The sequence below is a fragment of the Bidens hawaiensis genome, unplaced genomic scaffold, assembly GCF_021521415.1.
Source record: "Bidens hawaiensis isolate Kalapana, Puna unplaced genomic scaffold, B.hawaiensis_p1.1 tig00014763_1, whole genome shotgun sequence".
Taxonomy (NCBI): Eukaryota; Viridiplantae; Streptophyta; class Magnoliopsida; order Asterales; family Asteraceae; genus Bidens; species Bidens hawaiensis.
Window position 1 is genome coordinate 436,215 of NW_027492300.1, and position 6,931 is coordinate 443,145.

Below are 6,931 nucleotides of genomic sequence, written 5' to 3' on the forward strand. Positions count from 1 at the left end.
TAAGTTGTATAGGCGGTGATGAGAAATGACCTAAGGGATGGATCCGGACGAGATATTGGACAAGGACCAGAAAGAAAATCCATCATACAAATGGCACGAGTAGAACTAGCCATCATAAAAGGGGTTTGGACATAAGACTTGATGTTGAAAAATGGTTTGATTGAGCCAAACCAAGGTTGTGATATATGAGGTTAAGACGGTTAAAGGAATAACAAGTCATAACATGTGTCCTAACCTAGGAATGTGTCCAGTAGCGAATTAACTGCCCAAGCTCGTTGTAGACGAAAGATCTCAGACATATATGCAGGTGGCTTGCGCAATAAATCCAACAAAACCGGTTGACATAACAACAATAATTGCCTAAATTCGTCTAATTATTATACCAGCCACATTGACCACAAATCACTAGGGAATACATCAACAACCGGTCCGCCACTTTACATGACTGTTCTAGTCTCGAGAGCAAAAAAGAGGAAGTTGGTTACGTAAGGCGGTAAGGATTCACCTCGAGTCTAACGCTTTAGCTAGAACATAAAACCTCTATCATCTCTTACATATCATTTTATCATACTGCCAAGATTTATCCCCTTTTTCACCAAGTCATGAGAAATATTGAAGACATGTTTCCAAGAGCCCGAAACTGAGATCTTGTCCTGGAGGAATTGCTCTGACTTAGAAGAAAGATGAAAAGACCAGATAACCTTTCGCCAAAGCATGTCCTACACTCCTACTCCTCCTTAAACCTCACCACCACTTAGCTAGCATAGCCAAGTTCGCATCCCGTAAGGACCATAGCCCAACTCCACCGTATTTCTGTGGAGCAATTTCGTGTCGTTGGATGATACAAATAATCAAAGTTACTAACTACTAACAAACAATATTTAAATTCAGGAGTTCAAAAGTTTAGATGGTATATAGGTGTAAAAAATTGATGTTTAAGAAAATCTAAGAAGCATTTAAGTTTTATATAAAATATTCCACAAACGATTGTTTCAGATTGCAAGTCTTAATAATCAAATGCATACAAAATAAGTACACTAAGAGCTGTCCATTAAAACAAATAACATTTCATGACACATGCAAGCGGCTTGCGCAATGAATGTTGACACCCAACTGCAAGTTGCCTAATTTTATATTTAAAGTCAATAATCAGTTACATACTATGATATTAAGTTCCTTTTCGATTGGTCACTGAAGAGGTAGGTCCCAGCAGAGCCCAGTTGGACCCGCAAGACTCACCTTGAAGAGGGACGTATGCGCAAAGACCAACTGGTTCCGCATGACCCACCATGCTTAGAGAGATGAAGACCTTACACGCAGTACGCCAGCTGTTCCCGCAGGAAAAGCCTCCCAATGGTGAAGTACCCCGCCTGTTCCCGCAGCTGCGGATACAAGCCATCAGGGAAGGCTACCCGCACTAATAGCAAGGCTACACGCACAAGGCACTAACTCTCAATAATTCAGTAATGTCACCTGAAGAAGGAATGAGCAAGGCGGGAATACTCCCGCCCAAATGAGCCAGTCCGTACGCTTCTGGAGGATCTTTTGTACTATACCTGCCAAGGTATGGACAAAATAGACAAGATCTGACCAAAGCAGCCCATGAACCAATCACAGGGTGACAGCTCACTGACAACAGTACGAGGAGGAGCACGCTCTAGTACAAAATGTCACTATCAGCCGCTGCCTACTCACCAACCCTTGTCGTGGCACGTACATAGCCTGCAGTTGGTGGAAAAGGAATAGTACACAGCCGGCCATGTCACTATCAGCCGCTGCCTACCCACCAACCACCAGCATGGCACGTGCGTAGCCCACAGTTGGTAGAAAAGGAATATTATACAGCTGGCTGTACCTGCTTGGAAACCTACCTTCGGCTATAAATACTTCAACACCTTGGAACGGTATCATTATCTTATACCATCACATATCTTATCTGCTCTAGCTATTTCTCTTAATATACACTTATATTCAGAGCAATCTAGTCTGATTCTCACGCCGGAGGGTGGTCACAAGGAGGTACCCCCCCTTCTCAGTGACGAGCTCACGGTGTCTGTTTTGCAGGTCATCAGAAGAATAACCATCTTTGCCGGACCTAACCCTCGTGGGAAACATCTACTTGACCCTAAGATTATCCGTAATCTGCCGGGGTCGCTTAGTGTTTCTTCAGTCACATATAATAATGAATTATGATACTAAGTATTATAAGTATTGTTTATATATGTATTCGCTTACTTAGGAACTTTTGCGCCTTTCTCACATTCTTCCACAACCCTTCTTACACTTGAAGCACATATAATGAAACCAAGTGTTTTGATTTACTGATAATCAAAAAGGAACAATAGTTTTCGGAGAAACCTACAAAATATATTGTTTCCTTCATTGATCACCACAGACGTCATGTCTTCATCTTCCAAAGACCAAGCCGTCATGACCTGGGACGAATATATGGATTTATTATATATCCCATATGCGGATATAGAATCCGCCACCAACAACTTTGCTGATGAAAATCTCCTCACACAAGGTACCTATTGTAAGGTTTACAAAGGACAACTCTTACAGTCAGGGGAACTGATCAATATTGTTGTACACAAATCTCGACAACAATTCCTTACTTTCAACGAGTTGATGTTTTACAAAGGGCTTAAGCATAAAAATATCGACTCGGTTTTAAAGATTGCTAGCACTGAAAATGAGACTTTAATCATACACAAGTATGAGGCTAATGAAAGTCTCAACAAACATCTAAGTGGCCTAACCCTCACTTGGATGCGAAGATTGCACATATGTGTCGGGGTCGCACATGCATTGAAATCCCTTCATCATGATTACAACATCATACATGGTAACATCAAGAGCTCCAAAATTTTAGTAGATCACAACTGGGAGCCCAAGTTACATGGTTTTGCATTTGCTGTTGCGGATGAGAATGATGGTCCTAAGAGTACTAGTAAATATCTTCGCTCGTTACACTATTTGGACCCAGCACATGAAAACGCTCATAATTATGTGACTAACAAGTCCGACGTCTTCTCGTTTGGCGTCTTGTTGTTTGAAGTCTTATCTGGGAGAGAAGCATCCATCCAAAACAATGATAATTGGTATTTTGCTCGACTGGCCAGATCACATTATGAAGAGGGAAAACTAGATGATTTGATTGATCCGGATCTTCGACGACAAATGAACTTGCAATCACTAAATATCTTCGCTGAAACGGCATATTGTTGCTTAAAGGTGCGGCCATCAGAACGTCCAGATGCGAATCAACTTCTCACAAAACTTGAGAAAGCATTGGAACTTCAACACAAACATGTAATCCTTTAACTTCTCTTCTCTACCTTTCATCTATTAGTTTAGTTCTCATGATTGTGATTATTCATAATAAAGGATCAATCAATAGTTGCTGCTGCAATTGAAGGTACCTCGTCATCCATCCACTTTGTAAGACCATCAATCTTTTGATTTTGACTACTCTTTTCTAACTTTCATCTTTTTTAGCATATATGCTTAATGGGCTATAAATTTGTTAACTCGATACTCATTATTACGATTATTATTACATTAAAGGACAGTCTGTCGGACCAGGACTCTAATTCCTGGTCCAAACAAGTCAGTTTGGGTTGGGTAGGGCCGATTTCATTAACCGATTTCATTTATATAATCTGTTTATTAATTAACCTAAGCTATAAGTTGATGGATTAGACAGCTTATGATTTGTAGCCGAGTTATGGCATATATAGTTCTGATCGAGTCAGGGCCGGTTTGGATGAATAGATGTATTGAGTTTTGAGTTCATTTTCTCAATAAAATTGGAGAGTTATTCCACATTGCTTTTGTTTTGTTTAATCGATGATCGATCCTTGACTTGACATTCAACCCTTGCACATAAAGGTATTTTCATAATAATTAAAGTGGTTGTGGTGCATCATCAAAGAGGAATATTTATTAAAAATAAAATTTGATGTATCAAAATGACGTTTAACCTTATTTATTTTTCTAATATAATGAGCATAGAAAATGTGGTACTGTATATATATATTTGCAGTTAAGACATGCTTTTATTTTTATAAAATATTATCAACCACTCTTCATGACCAAAAGAGAAAGTTGGATAAAGTCTAAAGTCAAATGGTCAAAGTCAAATTGCATGAAGTCAGAGGGTAGAAAGGGCAAAAATACATAATTGTTTGTTATGTTAGTTATTCTGTTGCTTAAAGTGAGGACTTGATATGAGCAAGTTAGTTTTGTATTGTAATTAAGTTCTTTGGAGAATCAATATTACAAAGAGTGTTTTCTCTATACACAATTGTTTGTTATGTTAGTTAATCTCGCGTTTTCTCCGTGCGGTGATACCCTACATCGGTGATCCACCGACTATCCATGGATGAATTACGTTCATAAATTCTTTGCCCACACCATGTTTTTGATGAAGTATCACTGATTGATTAACGAGGGTTCCCACTTTCATCTAGAGATTTTAACCAGGCGTGTCTGTTATTACGAGGCATCTGTTTTCGCAGCCTCTAGCTCACTTCCAAACTCTATTTTAACCTTCCAATTGTCTTGAAATGGGAAATGGAATGCTGAATAAGAATGATATTTTTTAGCTTAACTAATTAGAAACCTTTTGTTTTTCTCTTTGTTTAACTTAGGCATACCGATTTCAAGAGATATCATTAGCCACCAACAATTTTTCTGAGGAAAATCTCATAGGTGGATTAGGAAAGGTGTACAAAGGACGACTCATGGTGTATGGGAAATCGAAACTGATGGATATTGTTGTGCGGAGGTTTGATTCTAAGTATGGGCAAGGAGATGCATTGAAGACGGAGATTTCGATGCTTTCTAGTCTCGAGCATAAAAATATCATCTCTTTTGTTGGGTTTTGTGACGAGAACGATGAAAAGATCATCATTTATGAGCATGCAGTTAATGGAAGTCTAGATCAGCATCTAAGCGATCCAAATCTCACATGGTATAGAAGACTGAAAATATGTTTAGGTGTTGCGCGTGCGTTGAATTACCTCCATTATGATATCATACATTGTGACATCAATAGCTCTAAAATATTTTTGGATAAAGATTGGGAACCAAAAGTATTTGGTTTCGAACTTTCCACAAAATATCCTCAAAGTTTAAGGCATCGCCTTCTCTTCTCTCGCTACTTTGACAACACAAATATGACACCCAAATACGATGTTTATTCGTTCGGAGTGTTGTTGTTTGAAGTCGTCTGTGGGAGGAAACCAACGATCGGAGAGCATGGTGTTAAGAAAGAACTTGATGACATCATTGATCCAAATTTAAGGAAACAAATGGGCACACAGTCATGGAGTGACTTTATAAAAATAACTTATAGCTGCTTAAATGAGCAACTTGTGAAACGTCCAACTATGAATCAGATTGTCAAAGAACTCAAAGATATGTTGGAACTTCAATGGTCATATGAATATCTTGTAAGATCACCATTCACCTTTTTTTTTATATTAAATTTTGGTCATGTTTTCTTACATCATTTAGATATTATCATCATTATATTTATGTTTGCTAATTGGCTTTTCTTTGTGATAATTGGTTTTAAAGGAGCAATCAAGATTTGCAGATGAAGGTACATCATCAAATCTGTTGAAGGTAATATTTTTATTTTATAATTATTAAATAATACTCAACCTTAGTAATATTAAATTAATTAAATAACAAGCATAATACACATCTTCTTCATCTATTCTAACCTCCATCACAAGTTATCTAGGGAGAGCATAAAGCCTAAGTCACAAAAACTAACAACTTAACAAGTATAAATATGCCTGAAGAGGTATGTACCCGCCTCAACACCGAGCAAGGCGGGTCAACCCACAAGATAAAGACATTATGAATGCACAAAGCCAAAACCTATGCGCATGGCGCATACAAAACATGCTCAGGCATCATATGCCCAGGCACACATATGCTCGCGCATCACATATGCGCGCGGCGCATCAGCGCGCGGCGCATATCACATGCCCGTGCATATCACATCTGCCCAGGCACACATATGCTCGCGCATCACATATGCGCGCAGCGCATCAGCGCGCGACGCATATCACATGCTCGTGCATATCACATCTGCGCATGAAATATCTGCGCGTGAGAATAAAGAGAAGACCTCGCGCATCCTCAGGGTGGGCGCATATCATACGTGCACATAATCAACCTCGTCCTTATCCAAATCAGGATTAGGGCAACCTTGAGTGTGCACATCAGACAACCTTCCAGAAGGCATCTTTTTAAGGAGTAAGAATATGCTGATGTTGACAGCTGCCAAATGAAAGGTCGACAACTCAGCATGACACATGTGTTACCACGTGATTACAACCAACGAGAAAGCGCCAGGTGTCCCAGAGGACACGTGGCGCAGTGCGATTGGAGGAGGCCAACGAGGTTGAGCCCAATCGGTGGAAACCCTAGCATTATAAATACAGCATCAACTCCACTTTGATGACACATTCATACTCAATCATTAACAGTTACAGGCAGTGATATTCACATTCAATCATATTGAATTACATTCACTCACAGTCAGTTACATACAAACACAATCTCACAATCAGAGGGTATTGAGCCATTAAGCAATACTCTTGAGATTCCCTTACATACATTATTATCTTCTCCACAATATACTGATTCTCACGCCGGAGGGTTACCCCAAAGAGGACCCCTCTGTCCCTTTCTGAGGGGTAAGTAACGGCGCTGTTCATTTTGTAGGGGGAAGAACACAGATCCAGAAGAACCATCGGTGAAATAGTATAATCAAACCCGAGGAAAGTAGATCTGCTACCAGTGAGTAGATCCACGTTTCTTCATTGGCGCCATCCACTGTTACATCGGCAATCAGATCTCATCAGATCTACAAAAAAATCATTCACCATGGTTTCTGGCGTTCGTAACG